The 19613-nt window shown below is 35.9% G+C and overlaps 1 long non-coding RNA gene across 1 annotated transcript; it reads right to left on the bottom strand.

The window, feature by feature from the left end:
* Positions 1 to 846: 846 nt before the first annotated feature.
* Positions 847 to 5069, bottom strand: LOC139185151 (uncharacterized). Its single transcript, XR_011568680.1, has 4 exons — positions 4864 to 5069; positions 4218 to 4420; positions 1668 to 1768; positions 847 to 1426 (listed from the first exon to the last, which is right to left on the bottom strand). It is a non-coding gene; the product is annotated as an uncharacterized lncRNA (long non-coding RNA).
* Positions 5070 to 19613: the final 14544 nt, after the last annotated feature.

The raw sequence follows: 19613 nt of genomic DNA, 5'->3' as shown, positions 1-19613 counted from the left end.
CAATTAATGTTAAGTGAACAAGTGGACATTCACTTGGATGGATAAATAATCCTACTTGGATGATATTTACACAGTCTCCTTGCTTTCAGGCTTTCCCCAACTCTAAGTCATTATTGGACACTATTACATCAATCTCCTTGGTATGCTATCACAAGGTTTTTTTTGAAAAAAGCCTGAGTTTCATAAAACCATAAAGCATGGACTCTATATGACATTCTTGGTTCTCCATAAAATAAACCCGCATTTGTTTTTCATATATATCTTTCACTATTCCCCTACAGGAATCTTTGATCCACACAAACTGATATACTCAGTGTCTCTCCAATTTTTTCAAGTTGTTTTCTTCTCTACCTTCATGCCTTGGCACACTACTTTCTAAACCCTAGTAGTCCTTTAAAGAACTGTTGAGATTCTTAATCTTAAGCAAAGTTTTTTTCTGACAATCACAAAGCTGTCCTCAGGAGGAGTGATCAGGAATCACTGCCTGAGCCCTGTGTTTTTTAAGTCTCCAAGGATGCAGGGGAAGGACCTAGTCTTACACATATTACCCAACCATCAAGCCCCCATCACGAGGGATATAGCTGGACTGTTCATATGCAACTAATACCACCCCAACCAACACCCAGTCCACCAGTGAGCATTGCCTACTGTGAATCCAAAATGCATTCTTTCTATCCACTAATGGTTCCTTAGGATGATTTGCCAACATCACTTGCATGGACGATGACAGTGTTTCCACTCTGGTGCTCATATATTCCCCATTCTTTACCAATACTCGCCCTCACTGCCGATTCCATTCTCAAAGCAAGCTTTTTTTTAAATGTAAATCTGATAGATTTAAATATAAACTTGATAGCATCTAGAATCTTTAATATGCCAATAACTTCCTATCATATTTAGAATGAAGAACAAACTTCTCTCCATGACATATGAAGCTGTAGTGTGTTGGTCTCTAGTCGTCTAGACTATCCTCAATTTCAGTTCCCACCCTTCTCTCCTTGCTTTCGATGTAGTTACATGAGCTTTTCACTGTTCACAGAACACAGCAACTCAGACATACCTGGAGGAATTTACACTTTCAGTTCCACTGAGCTGTAATTTTCCACCCACCAAACTTAACATGGCCATCTCATCGTTGTCTCTTGGATCCCTACCTGCTGTTTGTTTCTGAGAGAAGACCTCCTTAAGCAATGTCCCTGACACACATACCGACACCACTTTCTTTCATATCCTTTACTTTGGAACGTTTACTACTACTGAAATAGTACTATGATGTTTACTTTTTTTTTTTCCTGTCTACATTGACTAGATTTTGAGTTCAAAGAGAACTAAGACACCGTGGTCTTGTTAACTTCTATTATCTTCAAAACTTAGATCAGCGTTTGTCATTAAGAGAGTGGACAGTCAAAAAATGTTTTTTGAAAACCTAAATGGGAAAAAAAAATAGATGAATTAGATAAAATTGTTTATGTAAAAGCATTTCATATACTCTTAAAAATTATGTTAATATCACTACCATCTATTTGATACTCAGCTAAATATTGCCTTGTACTCATTGTTATAACATTATAGTATCTTAAATTCTTTCATTTATTCATTCAGTTAAAATTATTAAATGGTACTATGGGCCTTGAGAGATACAGCAGTAAATTCTACAGATTCATTACCAACATCAGGTAGGTGGGATGTACTGGAAATCCAGCCTAGGTTGGGGTAGTGGCAGCAGTTAGGAAAATCTGTCCAGAGGACCTAACATTCAAATGGAGATCTGAAGAATGAACAGGAAGCAACAAATCAGAGGTGGATGAGGTAGAAGAATAACATGTTTACTAACTTCTTTATCCCTCATATGACCCAGCAATGTCCTCTGAACCAGAACTAGAGTATAAAGAAAATAGATACAGCACATAGGCAATAAATAATGACTGTTATATTTGATCTCCTATTCTTTAAAGGGCTATGATGTGGAGGCATGATGCAGAAAAGAATAAAAAAATATTTATTAATGCCCATTACATGCCAAATTCTAGGCCATCAGTTTTCACACGAATAATTTTATTTTATTCTCTTGATGGCTGTTTCGAAGGCTGAGCCTCATCAGGTTTTATTGACCCTCATAAATTATACTTACAGCTGAAGCTCTAACTGGGTGTATTCTGACTCTTGAAAATCCATGCTCCTTTCTGTTACCTGACTGGGTCAGTAGTTCTCAAGCTGACTGTACATTAGAAACAGGAAACTGAGGCTACGCTTGAGACCAATAAAATCAGAGTACCTGGGCGTGGAACCCAGGCTTCAGTAGCAGCTAAAGTTTCTCAGCTGAATTTGATGTGCAGCCAAGTTTGAAAAAATCACCTGTTTAGGCCAAGGAACAAATCTCCAGCTAGTTTAATTAATTCATTTTGGCTTTCTCATTCATATTTCTGTCTTCAACCAAGATGTCACCCAAATGACAATAAGCAAAAAAAAATTATTCTCTTCTTTGGAATGGCCTCCTTAAAGCTTCAGTCCTGAAAAGTCAACTGTGAAGGTTGAAACAGCATAACTAAATAATTAAGCCACTTTTATCTCTCAACATACTACATACTGTGCCTGTTTTAACAATTCCTGACTCCACCAACATATGCTATCAGATTTAATTCTCTATGGTCTGGCACTACGTATTTTTAGTAACCTTGGCTTCCAAAGAAGAACAGAAGAAAGTAACACCATTTATATAACTACAGGAACATGATTTATTTAAGTTTGCAAAAGAATATCACAGGGGAATCCATAAAACTTAAAAATTCATTTTCTTTATACTTGCTACTACAAAGGATCAGCTGGCACTTAACAAAAATTCTGTGGTATATATTACTATTAGATTAGGCTTTTGCAGCTTAATATAAAATGGGTTAACAGTGCTGGTAGCCATTGTTCTCAAATGAATCAATATTCTCCTACTTCCCTGGGCTACAAAACATTTTCCTGGCTTAGAGATAATATGCGATCCTTGTCTTACAGTTGTCATTATGAAATTTAATACCACAAGCAGTAGACTCTGTAAATAAATACCTAATATAAATTCCCTCTTAGTCCCTTGAGATAAAGCAATGAGTCATATTTTAGAAAAGTATTTTTCACCAGTCAATACATATCCTGATCTTTGGATCATCATATCAGTTCCTATGACTGATAACTACTTAGCACAGAGATCACTGAAAATTAAAACTATATGATGTCATTATGTGACCCTCTAACCCAGTGATTCCTCTTTCCTCTGTATTATATCCATACTCATTAATCATGAACTTGATTTATTATTAGGAATATTTGAGACAGAGATAGAATAATTTATCTTGTAAAAAGTGATTTGCTACACAAAGATGTCTTTAGCAGCTTTATTCACAATTACCCAGACTTGGAAATAAATAAGATATCCTCCATTATATGGAAAGATAAACTGTGGTACATCCAGACAATAGAATGTTATGCAGTGCTAAAGAGAAAAGAGCTATAAAGTCATGAAAAAACAGGAGGAATCTTATTTTTAAATACATATTACTAAATGAAAATAAGACAATCTGAAAAGACAATATATTTGTGTGATTGCAATTCTATGAATTGGAAAAGACAAAACTATGAAGACAATAAAAAGATCAGAGGTTTCCAGGAGATAGGGTGTAGTAAGGGGATGAACAGGTGTAGCGTAGAGGATTTTTAGAGCAGTAAAAATACACTGTATGACTCTATAACGGTGGATTGATATCATTAGGCATTTGTCCAAACCCATAAAATGTACAACTCTAAGAATGAAACCCAATGTAAAATACAGACTTCAGGTGATTATGATATACAGTGTAGTTCATCAGTTGTAGCACCATTCTGGTAGAGGGTGTGGATAATCAGGGAAGCTATGCATGTGTGGAGGAAGGGGATACATGGGAAATCGCTATACTTTCCTCTCAATTTTACAGCAAACCTAAAAATTGAGCCTACAAAACAATTATATATACAACATAATATATAAGTTATATATATAGGAAATGAACTACAGAGATATACCTCAACATAGAGGAATCTCACAAACATACATACTGCACAATTGCATTTATATTAAGTTCAAAAGCAGGCAAATATAAATTATGGTTTTAGAACAAATATTCATTATCTCCCATGTGTGAGGTGTATGATGATAAAATTTAAAAACTGCTGTGAAAAATTAGGATAATACTTACCTTTGGGGAGCAGAAGAAATAGTGATTGCACGGGACTCTAGAGAATGGTCTATATTGCTGATAATGTAACATTTCTTGAGCTGAATTGTGACTACTGGGATATCTTTACTTCAAGGTACTTTATTGTTTATTAATTGTGTGTATGTAAGATTGGGTTGGTCAGTTCATTGTCTCTTTTCACCATTTTGTTGACATCACCCCTACTGGAAAAATAAAATGGTTTTTTAAGGAAGTCATCATTACATATCAGGTTGTGGAGTAAGCAGGGCTGAGATGAGAAAAAGAAAAGTTTTATCTGTAGTTTTAAAATGCTTATAATATGATTCTTTTATACTTATAAATAACACTATGATTATAAATAATTGATTTAATCTATTCATTTGGGAAATCTTGGTATTAACTAGAAACACTTTTGATGGCTAACCTAACACATATAACAAGATGTAACAAAGCTGCATTTCTTTTAAAAATATTCCAATGAAGACTATCTCTTACATCTTAACTAAACTTTAGTCTTCATAGCTTAATCTGAATCTGAAAGTATTAAAAAACTAATTATATAAATTCAGCAGTATGAAACACATGTAAAAATACCTCAAAGGTTAATCTTAAATCATATTTTAAAGATCATCAAAATTACACTGACCTTAGCCATTTTATAGCACTCTCATCTTCTGACCAAAGAAAATTCTCCTGATTTGTCACTTTACATTTACAATTATATGTGATTAAGCAAGATTTGACCAAGAAGTGACAGGTCAGATTTTCTCATGGTATGTTGAAAATGCGGCACTGCTGCATTGCATCTGCAAACTGTGACACTGACTCAGACGTGTATCGGGGCAGAACTGATGTCATCTGTCTCAAACAATGGAGAAAGATTCTCAGCATGTGGCCTAGAGGCTATATCATGCTGACGACAAAATGGCCAACATTTATTGCTTGAGGTCAATTCAATAATATAATAGGATTAGCCATACATGCCCCCACTTTCATTAAGCATTATTTGCTTATTCACTTCTATAACATCGCTGCTTTGTTGCCGTTTTTAGCCTTCTTATTGTATCCTCCCTTCTTACTCCTTTCACTGGACTGGCTACACTTTAGATATTTGGCATGCATCTGTGTGTGTGGTGCTCCAAATATAAATGTTTTCTCTTAATTAGACTAGCCACATTAGTATGGGTTTCCTTTTATAGGCGATTTTCATTTATTCTGTAGTTAAAATATATTTGGAATATCATCAAACAGAAAAGAGAGAAATGAGACATTTCTTTGTGCTGAAATGTAGCATTCTTTTGTTTCTTCTTCCATACCATATTTTACTGTTTTTCTGTGTATACTAAACTTGTACCAATCATGTTTTAAACAGTAGTTGCCATGCTAAGCAATGGAGATAAAAATATAAGGGAGAAGACATGATTGTGAAATAGACAAAGATCAACACAAATATAGACAAAATAGGTATAATAAATTGTTACAGTTGATGAAATAGATTAATGAGCTATAATCATGGCAAATGGATGAGGATATCCTCATATGAGGATAAAAAGAGATTTCAAATAAAGGTTGAAAAGTTAAAGCAGGATAGGTATTCATTAGCTGAAAGGTGAGATATGATAATGTAGGCATACTGCTGCTGCTGCTGCTAAGTCGCTTCAGTCATGCCCGACTCTGTGCAACCCCACGGACTGCAGCCTACCAGGCTTCTCCGTCCATGGGATTCTCCAGGCAAGAACACTGGAGTGGGTTGCCATTTCCTTCTCCAATGCATGAAAGTGGAAAGTGAAAGTGAAGTCGTTCAGTCGTGTCTGACTCTTAGTGACCCCATGGACTGCAGCCTACCAGGCTCCTCCAACCATGGGATTTTCCCGGCAACAGTACTGGAGTGGGGTGCCATTGCCTTCTCCCAATGTAGGCATACAGTGTAGCTTAAATATAATCAATATCTGAAGTAATCTTGCTGTGAATGGTAATTCCCAGTTGCAGGAGCAAAGACTGTGACTCTCTGGATTAGAGAAAGGAGTATAATAATGAATGTGGTCACTAGATACATATAAGCTTGGAGAAGTAGGGAGGAATATCGTTGAGACTGTGTATGTTGTTTTAAGGGGTTTCATCTCTTGCTGTAGAAAATCAAAAAACCCTGAAGCATCTTAAGCAGGGGGATAATATAGCCAGCTATCTCTGGCAGCAGTGCAGAGGGAAGACTGGATTGGAACAAGGCTCTAATGAAATGATCCTAATGAAAGGCCTGAAGGTAAACAAAGCTTTGTAAATACAGAGAAGAAAATGGAAATTAGAGATGTTAAGGAAAAAGAAAATGCAAAATTTAGTGATTATAGCAAGTGAGAGTAGGAATCTTGGGAGAAATCTAAGATGACACCTGAGCTTTTAGCTTGAGTGATTCTGTTTTCTATTTGATTCATCTGCTCTTGTCATGTATTTTTCCTATTTTCCTGCTTTCTTTTGGATTAACTGATTATTTAGTTAAAGATATTTTTATCAAATTTACTGATTTACTATTATACTGATTTCTAGTGTTTTCTTGGTTTATTTAAGACAATATTTCTCAAGTTTTGAAATAGGGGACATTTGGCAATGCCTGAAGACACTTTCAATTCAGTTAAGTTCAGTCACTCAGTCATGTCCAACTCTTTGCGACCCCAGGAATTGCAGCACACCAGGCCTCCCTGTCCATCACCAACTCCCGGAGTTCACTCAAACGCACGTCCATCAAGTTGGTGATGCTATCCAGCCATCTCATCCTCTGTCGTCCCCTTTTCCTCCTGCCCCCAATCTCTCCCAGCATCAGAGTCTTTTCCAGTGAGTCAACTCTTCCCATGAGGTGGCCAAAGTACTGGAGTTTCAGCTTTAGCATCATTCTTTCCAAAGAACACCCAGGGCTGATCTCCTTTAGAATGGACTGGTTGGATATCCTTGCAGGCCAAGGGACTCTCAAGAGTCTTCTCCAACACCACAGTTCAAAAGCATCAATTCTTCGGCACTCAGCTTTCTTCACAGTCCAACTCTCACATCCATACATGACCACTGGAAAAACCATAGCCTTGGCTAGAGGGACCTTTGTTGGCAAAGTAATGTCTCTACTTTTGAATATGCTATCTAGGTTGGTCATAACTTTCCTCCCAAGGAGTAAGTGTCTTTTAATTTCATGGCTGCAATCACCATCTGCAGTGATTTTGGAGCCCAAAAAATAAAGTCTGACACTGTTTCCACTGTTTCCCCATCTATCTGCCATGAAGTGATGGGAACAGATGCCATGATCTTAGTTTTCTGAATGTTGAGCTTTAAGCCAACTATTTCACTCTCCTCTTTCACTTTCATCAAGAGGTTTTTTAGTTCCTCTTCACTTTCTGCCATAAGGGTGGTATCATCTGCATATCTGAGGTTATTGATATTTCTTCCGGCAATCTTGATTCCAGCTTGTGCTTCTTCCAGCCCAGCGTTTCTCATGATGTTCTCTGCATAGAAGTTAAATAATTTAGTTTCACAGTTAAAGAAAGTGCTACTTGCATCTAAAAGATGATGCTGTTAAAGTGCTGCACTCAATATGCCAGCAAATTTGGAAAACTCAGCAGTGGCCACAGGACTGGAAAAGGTCAGTTTTCATTTCAATCCCAAAGAAAGGCAGTGACAAAGAATGTTCAAACTACTGCACAATTGCAATAATCTTACACATTAACAAAGTAATGCTCAAAATTCTCCAAGCTAGGCTTCACCAGTACATTAACTGAGAACTTTCAGATGTTCAAGCTGGATTTAGAAAAAGCAGAGATCAAATTGCCAACATCCATTGGATCATAGAAAAAGCCAGAGAGTTCCAGAAAAATATCTGCTTTGCTGACTATGCCGAAGCCTTTGACTGTGTGGATCACAACAAACTGTGGAAAATTCTTAAAGAGATGGGAATACCAGATCACCTGACCTGCCTCCTGAGAAACCTGTATGCAAGTCAAGAAGCAACAGTTAAAACTGGACATGGAACAGACTGGTTCCAAATTAGGAAAGGAGTATGTCAAGGTTGTATATTGTCACTCTGTTTATTTAACTTATATGCAGAGTACATCATGGTAAAATGCTGGGCTAGGTGAAGCACAAACTGGAATCAAGATTGCCTGGAGAAATATCAATAACTCAGAAATGCAGATGACACTACCCTATGGCAGAAAGCAAAGAGGAACTAAAGAGCCTCTTGAAGTCAGTGAAAGAGTAGAGTGAAAAAGCTGGCTTAAAACTCAACATTCAAAAAACTAAGATCATGGCATCCAGTCCCATCAATTCATGGCAAATAGAGAAACAATGGAAATAGTGATAGACTTTATGTTGAGGGGTTCCAAAATCACTGCAGATGGTGGCTATAGCCATGAAAGTAAAAGACACTTGCTCCTTGGAAGAAAAGCTATGACCAACCTAGACAGCATTTAAGAAGCTGAGACATTACTTTGCCAACAAAGGTTCGTCTAGTCAAAGCTGTTGTTTTTCCAGTATTCATGTATGGATGTGATAGTTGGAGTATAAGCTGAGCACCGAAGAATTGATGCTTTTGAACTGTGGTGTTGGAGATGACTCTTGAGGGTCCCTTGGACTGCAAGGAGATCAAACCAGTCAATTCTAAAGGATATCAGTCCTGAATATTCATTGGAAGGACTGATGCTAAAGCTGAAGCTCCAATGCCTTGGCCACCTCATGGGAAGAACTGATTCATTGAAAAAGACCCTGATGCTGAGAAAGATTGAAGGCAGGAGGAGAATGGGACGACAAAGGATGAGATGGTTGTATGGCATCACTGACTCAATAGACATGAATTTGAGCAAGCTCTGGGTGTTGGTGATGGACAGGGAAGCCTGGCATGCAGCAAGCCATCAGGTGGCAAAGAGTTGGACAGAATTGAGCAACTGAACTGAACTGAACTGAACTTGCATCTAGGGGCCAGTCAGAGATGCTATTAGACATCCTACAATGTATAGGACAGTCCTCAACAACAATGATTTATCCAGCCCCAAATATTAATAGTTCTGAGTCTGAAAATAATGTATATAAAATACATATTTAGCTTATCACAGGCTACCTTCCTATAATATTAATGTACTTCACACATAGGTAGAAAACCTTATATCATCATGTTTTCCTTCTCTATCCCCCTCCCCCAAACACACTGCTTTTTTGGTATTATTGTCATATTCTAATTCTACTATTTTTATAAATGGAAATGTATTTTTATTTGCTTTAAATAGTCCTTTTAACTTTTCAGATGTTATTTTGTATCTGTTTCCTAGGTACATGTTATTTAAAATATGTAGTTGCTATTAAAAGACACATTTTTAATTGTTTCCAAAGCCACACTTAAAAAATTGAAGCCTGAGCAGTCCACTAATTTGTAATGTTTTCACACTCATTATCAGTCAGCAAGACATCACATTGGTGATCTGCCCCAATCACTAGTATAGCTAGATAAATGGATCTGCTGTCCTGTATTCAATGCATTGCATCTTTTAAGTATGACTTAACTTTTCATCAACTCTTCCTACAAATGTGAAGCTGCTAGGTTATGTATCTTTAAAACTGCAGCAGTTTCCTTGAAATATACCATATGTCACTAAGTTAAATATTGAGGCATTTTAAGATTTTATCTTATGTTCCATGTTTTTAAATATTTATATTTCTCAAAGTTAAAAATTATATCATACTTTTATTATTCAGTACATGCATTTTTATTGCTTCAGGATTTTATGTAAATACACTTGCTAATTTTATTTTATTTTATTTTGAACACTTGCTAATTTTAGTTTATTACTAAATCCATTTCTTTTATTGAGCTCATATTTAGAAGTATTATACATTTAACATTTAGCAGAGAAAAAGTGACAATTCTATTAGCATTAATAAAAATATAAAATCTTAATTTTTAAAAAATTTTGAAGTATATTGATTTTATAAAAAAGTGAACATTAAAAATAGGGAACACTGTTAGGGCTTAAAATCCTAATCCATTGTAAAATATTATAAAGGCCGTTTCATTTTCTTTTAACAAAGAAACTGAATCTTGAACTTTTCTGTATGTTATGGTCTCTTCTCATTACAATTCCAGTAAGGTGATCTTACTAAGAATCTGTTGAAAACAGCTTTAGTCCTTAATGTCACTGTCCCTCTACTTTATGATTGAGATAGTGAGCACTTTAGAAATCAAAGCTGGGAATGACTACTTTTTGCATATTCAATCATCCTTTTATTGAAAAAGAAACTTTTCTCTGATCCAATGTCCTTTGCCTATGTACAGTTTTAGTTTTTCTTCTAGTTTCTGACATAAAACAAAAATCTTCAAAAGGTCCAGAATAATTATTAGCTAACAACAACAACGACAAAAAGCTCTCTGCCTTCAACTGCCTATGAACAAAAATTAATGGACTTGAATCTTAATGTTCCTCTAAGCCATTCATTTGCTTAATATCTTAAATTGCTTTAGTATTAAAGTGGACTTTTACGTTTTTTAGCTATTTATGGTTTTTTGAGCAAAACAATATTTTAATGCTTCTCTTTTCATTATATAATTTTCTCCTACACAATATTATAGCCCCTTTCAAAATATTTGATGTACTGTAGTAAATATTTATAGTATTTGATGTATTATAGTGCCCACTTTTAATGTTACTGCAATGAACAGGTTACCTACGTCAACAAACTTAAAGATAATAATAAAGGAAATGTTTTTAAAAACAATAATGTTTGTTTTTACACTTGACACATTAATTAGACCATGTTAACAAAGATAATGAATCAAACATTTAAAACCACATGAAATCTTGCAAAGTTTTATATAAAACAAAATATCTAGCTATAGAGGAATTGAACAAGATCTCTTCATGGAAGTTATACCTGTTATCATAGTAGAATCTATATCTGGAAATGATGGTACTCCTCCAGAAAGCGCGGTTTCCATAGTTATATTGCACACTGAACATGTTTTTTTAAGAATTGGATTGATTTGTTTATGAAAAACAGAAAATGGAACTAAAACTGTCTATGAAAACTGTCTCGGTTCGGTTCAGTTCAGCTTAGTTGCTCAGTCATGTCCGACTCTTTGCGACCCCATGAATCTCAGCACACCAGGCCTCCCTGTCCATCACCAACTCCCAGAGTTCACCCAAACCCACGTCCATCGAGTCAGTGATGCCATCCAGCCATCTCATCCTCTGTCGTCCCCTTCTCCTCCTGCCCCCAATTCCTCCCAGCATCAGAGACTTTTCCAATGAGTCAACTCTTCGTATGAGGTGGCCAAAGTACTGGAGTTTCAGCTTTAGCATCATTCTTTCCAAAGAAATCCCAGGGCAGATCTCTTTCAGATGGACTGGTTGGATCTCCTTGCAGTCCAAGGGACTCTCAAGAGTCTTCTCCAACACCACAGTTCAAAAGCATCAATTCTTCGGCGCTCAGCCTTCTTCACAGTCCAACTCTCACATCCATACATGACCACTGGAAAAACCATAGCCTTGACTAGACGAACCTTTGTTGGCAAAGTAATGTCTCTGCTTTTGAATATGCTATCTAGGTTGGTCATAACTTTCCTTCCAAGGAGTAAGCATCTTTTAATTTCATGGCTGCAGTCACCATCTGCAGTGATTTTGGAGAATTAATTGGTTTGGGTAACTGAAACTAATGTAAGTTTCTATAAACAGAATAGCTTGCTCAGAACTTCACCAGACTAGGAAATGTAGCCTTCCTAGAAAATTTATCATTCTCTAATGTCTGAGCTTTTCTGACTCCAAAATGCCTAGTTCTTCTAAATAAGGCACTGAATACTTCGCTAATACTTTGTATTAGCATTGTCTTAATACATCTTCTTTCTCAAAGGATAAAGATCCCTGTTTTATAGCCTTTGAATGAAACGTTCCCAAGTATCCCATTCTCCTGCCTGCTGATAATCTTGCCTTTTCCTGCTGTCAAAGTGTAATTTAAAAAAGTCAAAAACATGATTCATGCAAATAGATAGAGAACAACCTCGTGTTAAAATTTATGTAATTAATTAATGAAGAACAAGCCAAATGGTAAAGCTAATTCAAAAAATTTAAGAGGCCAAGTATTTTCAGTGAATAAAAGCAATGTAGAGAATAAGATAGTTAAATAACATCTCGTTTTTTTTTTTTTTTTTCTAGCACATACTTATGTATGTGTATATTCTAAGAGCTCAGCAGGAAAATATATAAAGGGATCTTACAAGGTAAGGGTAGAGATTTTAAGACAAACTTTATTTGACTTATCTATACTTATCATGACCAACCTAGATAGCATATTCAAAAGTAGAGACATTACTTTGCCAACAAAGGTTCATCTAGTCAAGGCTATGGTTTTTCCTGTGGTCATGTATGGATGTGAGAGTTGGACTGTGAAGAAGGCTGAGCACCAAAGAATTGATGCTTTTGAACTGTGGTGTTGGAGAAGACTCTTTAGAGTCCCTTGGACTGCAAGGAGATCAAACCAGTCCATTCTGAAAGACATCTGCCCTGGGATTTCTTTGGAGGGAATGATGCTGAAGCTGAAACTCCAGTACTTTGGCCACCTCATGCGAAGAGTTGACTCATTGGAAAAGACTCTGATGCTGGGAGGGATTGGGGGCAAGAGGAAAAGGGGACAACAGAGGATGAGATGGCTGGATGGCATCACTGACTCGATGGATGTGAGTCTGAGTGAACTCCGGGAGTTGGTGATAGACAGGGAGGCCTGGTGTGCTGCGATTTATAGGGTCGCAAAGAGTCGGACATGACTGAGCGACTGATCTGATCTGATCTGATCTGATACTTATCGTGTTTTCTCTAACTGGTCCAGTTCTACATCAGAAAGGGTTACATTGTAACACAGCAAGGAAAGAGAAAGCCAGGGAAATCTAATTGATAAAATCTTTGTAAAATCACTTTTCTTTAACATTTGCATAGATATCCACAACATGAGATATGCCATTTGATCAGTGAAATATCCCAAATTATTTTTCTAAGAATGTCAAGCTAATTTTAATATGTACATCTAACCTTAGGAACTACAGTTATGGGAAAATCTATTTACATATTAAAGAAAGAATATTCATTGGAAGGACTGATGCTGAAGCTGAAGCTCCAATACTTTGGCCACCTGATGTGAAGAGCTGACTCATTAGAAAAGACCCTGATGGTGGGAAAGATTGAAGGCAGGAGGAGAAGGGGACAGAGGACAATATGGTTGGGTGACATCATTGACTCAGTGGACATGAGTTTGAGCAAGCTCTGGGAGATGGTGAAGGACATGGAAGCCTGGCGTGCTGCAGTCAACAGGGTCGCAAACTGTCAGACAGAATTGAGCAAATGAACAACAATTTGCTTTATTTAAGTTAACTTAAATATTATAAGATGTATGTATCTTAATAAAAGAGTAGCATGAGTTTGACAAATGTCTATACTCATGTAATCAATTTCCCAATCAAGAAAAAGAACATTTCTATCAACCCAGACATTTCATTTCACTCTCCAATAAAGCTCTGCTCCTGGAGGCAACCACTAACATGGTTTCTATTAACACAGATTAATTCTGCCTACATAAATTATATATAAATGGAGTCACTTCTTTATTCAACATGTGTTAAAAATTCATCTGTCTTATCATATGTCTCTGGTTCATTAATCTGTACTGCTACATGTTATTCTATTGAAATTCACATACCAGAATTTATTTAACTGTTGATGGTTATTTGAGTTACTTCCAGCATTGAGCTATTATAAATGAAGTTGATAATTAGTCATGTACAATATTTCTATGGCATGTCTTCATTACTTTTGGGCAAATACCAAGGTATGGAATAAATAGGTCATAGAGTAGTTGTATGATTTTTTTGCAAAAAATTGCCAAAATGTGTTCTAAAAGACTTGATTGTTTTACACTCCCACCAGAAATATATGAAATTATTTTGCTCCACATCCTTGCCAACATTTTGCATTGTCAGTATTTCCAAATTTAGTTACCAAATGAATAGTTAGCAATATCTCATTGTACTTTTTACTTTCATTTCCCTGTTAAGAGTTTTTTCAAGCAATTTTTGAGCACCAAAATATTTTTAGAAGGGTCTACTCAAATATTATTTCTTTTTATATGACAGTTTGTATTATAATTATTATTGATTTGTAGAGTTTTTTTTAATATATCCTGGATATGAGTCCCTCATCAGATACATGTTTATAAACGTTTTCTCCCAGTTTGTGATTTACCTACACATTTTATTAATGACATGCTTTGCTGAAGCCTTAAGGCCATTGGATATCCTTATGAGAAAGATGATAGAAATACCAAAAAACTTTCTAAAGTATGAATATATCTGCATATTCAAAACTCAATGAATTTTTAAAAATAGTTTAGTCATGGTAGTGTCTAAAAATAAAAGATTGAAGGCAATTTTGGAAGGGATCACTTAAAGGCTTTAGGAAAGAGGTGCAGGTGGAAGTAAAAGGAGGGCCGCAAATGAGAGGTGCCACAATTTGAGCTTCAAGTTGAGCAGGAGGATAAGGTAATAATGTGTGGGCAGGAACAGGATGGCCAGAAGCGGTGTTCCAACTGAGGGAAAATTTACTGTGGCAGTAAGACTAGCAGCAAAAACACGTGTGAAGAATCTCCTCCAGAGGGGGAGAAGAATCTTGAGGCCCTCTGCTCCCATTTCTACTCCTTGCACTATAAGGAATGAGTAAAGGCCCATCTCAAAATAAGTGGAGGTGGCAAATCATTAAAAATATAAAGTCAGATTTAGCCACAGTTTAACTCAGTATCAGACAAGTAGAGACAAAAAGAGGTTGCTTTACACTCCAGGTAGGTGATGAGAGTAAGATTTGCATGTTTGTGTGTGTGTGTTCAGTCGTGTCAGACTCTTTGTGACTCCATGGACTATATAGCCTACCATGCTCCTCTGTCCATGAAATTTTCCAGGCAGGAATACTGGAGTGAGTTGCCATTTCCTTCTCCAGGGGATCTTCTTGACCCAGGGATTGAACCCATGTCTCTTGTGTCTCCTGCATTACAGGAAGATTCTTTACCTTTCCACATGCATGCACAAGGCAATTTCCATAAAAAGTAATGACGTCACTGGGGAGAAAAGCATTAAACATAGAAAGCTTAAAAAAAAATCATAAAATGGGACAAGCTCTGATCCAAGACCAAACCACTCTTTGGAATTCTTTTGTGTTCCTAGATCTAATTCCCCTACCCACTTCCCACACAACACCAAGCAATTCTCTGGCACCAGAATAGTGTCAAAAATTCAACTGGATTCTGATACCATCTAACTAGAGAGAGCATCAGATTCCACACGTGAAGGGCTCAGTAGCACAAGACTGCCCCTACCCTGCTTCCAAGTCCAAGTTGTTGCCTGTACTTCTGACCAATTGGCTAAAAATCAAAGGTGTCCATGCCTTCCTCCCTGGGCTCGACTAATTTGCTAGAGCTGCTCACAGAACTCAGAGCAAGTTTATCAACTAGATTTCTGGTTTGTTATAAAAGGATATAATTTAGGAACAGCCAGGTGGAAGAAATGCAAACAGCAAGGTAGGCAGGATTGGGAAAAAAGCTTCCATGCCCTTTCCAAGGCACTTTTTCACCAACTCAGAAGCTCTCTACAGTCCTTTTTGCAGTTTTATGGAGGCTTTATCACATAGGTACAACTGATTAAATCATTGGCTATAAGCAATCAATTCAACCTCTAGTTCTTCTCCTGTCTCCTGAGGTTGAAATCACCAAAGGTAAGAGAAGATAACTTTGGTTGTTTCTAAATATTTCAACTCTTTAATTATGGGGTTGGTTTTTTCCCCTACCAACTGCCCTCATCCTTTGGCTACCTAAAGACTTTCCAAAAGTCATCTCATTAACATAACAAAACACCATCATTGCTCCTATCACAGGAAAAATCAAAGGCCAAATGTATATTTCTTACTATAAATCATAATATCACAATAAGTTTTCAAAGAAGGGAATCACAAGCTGGCTTGGACAGGCAGTCATGTGCTTCCAGAAGGACATGCCACTGGTTCCACCTGTGGTTGGGCAAATGTTAATGTCAACTTAAAAGAAAGATATTCAAAATGAGAATTGTGAGTTTAAGTTGTATTCAGGATTTAATCCTCAGCATAGGACTAGAGCCCAGAAGACAGTCACTAATTTAAGTCTGAGTGACTGCTCTGAAGAAGTAGGGGGAAAGCCAGTTTATATGTGACTTTCAGCTAGGAAATACATGCAGCTAATCATGTATCTTGGTAAGATTGCTGCTAATGACAAAGAATAGATACCTCAAAAATTTTAGAGCTTTTTTATGAATGAAAAGAAAGAAAGTGAAGTCACTCGGTCGAGTCTGACTCTTTGCAACCCCATGGACTGTAGCCTGCCAGTAACCTCTGTCCTTGGAATTTTCCAAGCAAGAATATTTGAGTGGATTGCCAAGCCCTCCTCTAGGGGATCTTCCCAACTCAGGGATTGAGCCCGGGTCTCCAGCACTGCAGGAAGACTCTTTACCATCTGAGCCACCAGGGAAGCCCTTTTTATGGTAAGATGCAAAAACTTGAGGTCATTAAAATTCTTCCTAAGGTATCTAAGAGTCTGCTTGTCCAAAGCACAAAATGCCTCATCCTGTCTTTCATCCTGAAGCCCTTTCAGGGTACACTGTTGGGCAGCTCTGCAGGGAGTTACACCTTAGCCTTTGCAGAACTGGGTTGTGAGCAGCGCTCTTTGTCTTAGTGATTTTAATTTTTTTTTTTTTTTGCATCCATATTGGACAGGAGCAATTAGGATGAAAGGAGAAAAACTTCAGGGGCAAAGCATTCTCTTGGGATCTATCTCTCATCAATAAAAAGGTTATTTATTGAGTACATCAATTTTCTAAGATAATTGTTGATTTAAACATAGACATGAGGTAATTTTTTACTTACAAGAAAATTATGAAGCAATTTCTTCTTATCTAAAACTAATGCTTTTTATATATGTCAATAGATAATTTTTTTCCATAATATAAAAGTCTATCTTGAAACCTTGACTCTTTTCTTACTAGCTATACAGCTTTATTGATTTGTATTGTGAGATATATAATTAAAGCATGCATTATAAATACTATATCATTCAATGAAATAGATTGTCTTTATACAAAATATTTTATTTTCAAAATGACATTGACCTTTTTGTTCCTGGCCCAATGAAATGCATCCTGAAAAGGATAAAAGAAGTGGTTTGTCTTTCAATACATTTAAGTTAAAGTCTGAATTCTATAACTATTATTTAAACATATACTATTTGTCTTCTTTTAAGCTACCTTTTTTTTATCACCAACACTGTGCAAGATACTTTTGAAGGAAGGTGCTTTTAATATAATGTCTCATTTAATTCTCATGACATCTTTATGATTAAAGTTCAGAGAAGTTAGATATTTCCCTTATAGTACAGAGCTGCAAACTAAAACTCAGAGAAGTGAAATAGCATCTCCAACTACCAAGTCTGACTAAACACAAGATCCTCTCTTGAAATGTTAACTGGTGAATTAATGAATTTTCATATAGGAATCATTTGTATTAGTCTTCTATAATTTTGAAATTATTTCAAAATTAACATAAAAACTCTTAAAAAGTAGTAAAAGTCATTAGTATAAAATATTGCCATGCATTCATTTTAGTGTTTGAAAGTCTGAGTTCATCACTGATTGTTGCATAATATATAACCAATATTTATAATATTGCCTTCCAAAGTAATAGAAACACTTTGCATGTAAATAATATTCTTTTCAAATCATTTACAATTTTGTTTACTGTTTTAGATATTTTCTGACATAGTATTGAAATGTTCTGCAAAGAATATCCATTTTGTAGTCATTTTAACAGAAAAAGCCCCCAGATTTTAAAAGGGTTCATTAATATCTTGTATGTACATGAAACAGATTTAGTGCCTATAGCTGTATTCCTTGTTCTTAAATTACCATGAATGATATGCTGCTAATTATAGATCAAAAGAATATTTCTTTTATAGTTCCTTTTCTCCCTAAGGTTATATTTTCTCACTTAAGAGGGTGATATGTAAAATTGGTGGTTATGAAATAATACTTACATAAAATCATCTCTGCAAATAATGTAAGAGTTACTGTAGATCAAGTAGAGAAAGATTTTCCCTAAGAGGTATAATCACCACAAAGACTTTCTAGAGGATGATGGTTTTTCTTTCCAAGGAATAGCCTTAATTTCTTTTTTAAAATGCCAGCTGAAGAACAGCAATATTTATTTTTCTCTTGCCTTAATGCCAGCAGTAATTGAACACGCACAAAAGTTCATAAATAGTTAAAATAGTCTCAGTTTTACCATAGCTTTTCATATGTCAGTTAGAGGGTAACTTTTAATTTGTTAATTTAGTCCAAATTTGTTACTGAATATTTTAACATTAAAAAAAATAGATTATATTTTATATGTAAAAAATACATTAATTAAACATTATTATTTAGTTTTTAATTGTTGGTGTGACCATTCAGAAATTTATTGGATACGGGTGATCTTGTTCATGTGAGAAAATTAATAGTTATTAGATACCTATACTAGTGTTAATACCTTATATACTTTAAAATATTGAAAAATTGGTTTATAATTAATATGCCTTAAAACTGAAAGTACATAAAACTAACTTATACTGCCTTTATCACTTTCCTAAGAGAAAATTTCCCAGGAAGACAGTTAGACTATTTCAACTCTTCAGCTTTATTCTTACTTTATGGAAAATAACCAACTCTATGGAATGAAGACTTATGTCTGATGTACAGTCCTATACTTTACTAGTTGTTTGACTTAAGTTACTAAATTTTTCATAACTTCTGATTCCTAATAAATAAAATAGGAGTATTATACATATTGGCTTCCCTGTTAGCTCAGTTGGTAAAGAATCCACCCTCAATGCAGGAGACCCCAGTTCAATTCCTGGGTCAGGAATATCCACTGGAGAAGGGATAGGTTACTCACTCCAGTATTCTTGAGCTTACCTTGTGGCTTAGCTGGTAAAAAATCCACCTGCAAAGCAGGAGACCTGCATTCAATCCCTGGGTTGGGAAGATCCCCTGGAGAAGGGAAAGGCTATCCACGCCAGTGTTCTGGCCTAAAGAATTCCATGGACTGTATAGTCCATGGGGTCACAAGTAGTCAGACACTGAGTGACTGAAAATATATATATATATATACGTATTACATACATCTGTTTTCAATATTGTCTGTCATAAATCAGTATTAAATTATGTAAAGTATAGAAACAATACAATGTCTGGCATGTGGTAATACTCAAAAGTAGTTATGGATTATGTTATTATTATTTTTCTTTCTCTCAGGTGAAATGTGCAATTAATTGTGCTTACAGTCTGAG

This window comes from Bos indicus, chromosome 10 (assembly GCF_029378745.1).
Source record: "Bos indicus isolate NIAB-ARS_2022 breed Sahiwal x Tharparkar chromosome 10, NIAB-ARS_B.indTharparkar_mat_pri_1.0, whole genome shotgun sequence".
NCBI lineage: Eukaryota > Metazoa > Chordata > Mammalia > Artiodactyla > Bovidae > Bos > Bos indicus.
This window is presented reverse-complemented; position numbering and strand designations above follow the sequence as displayed.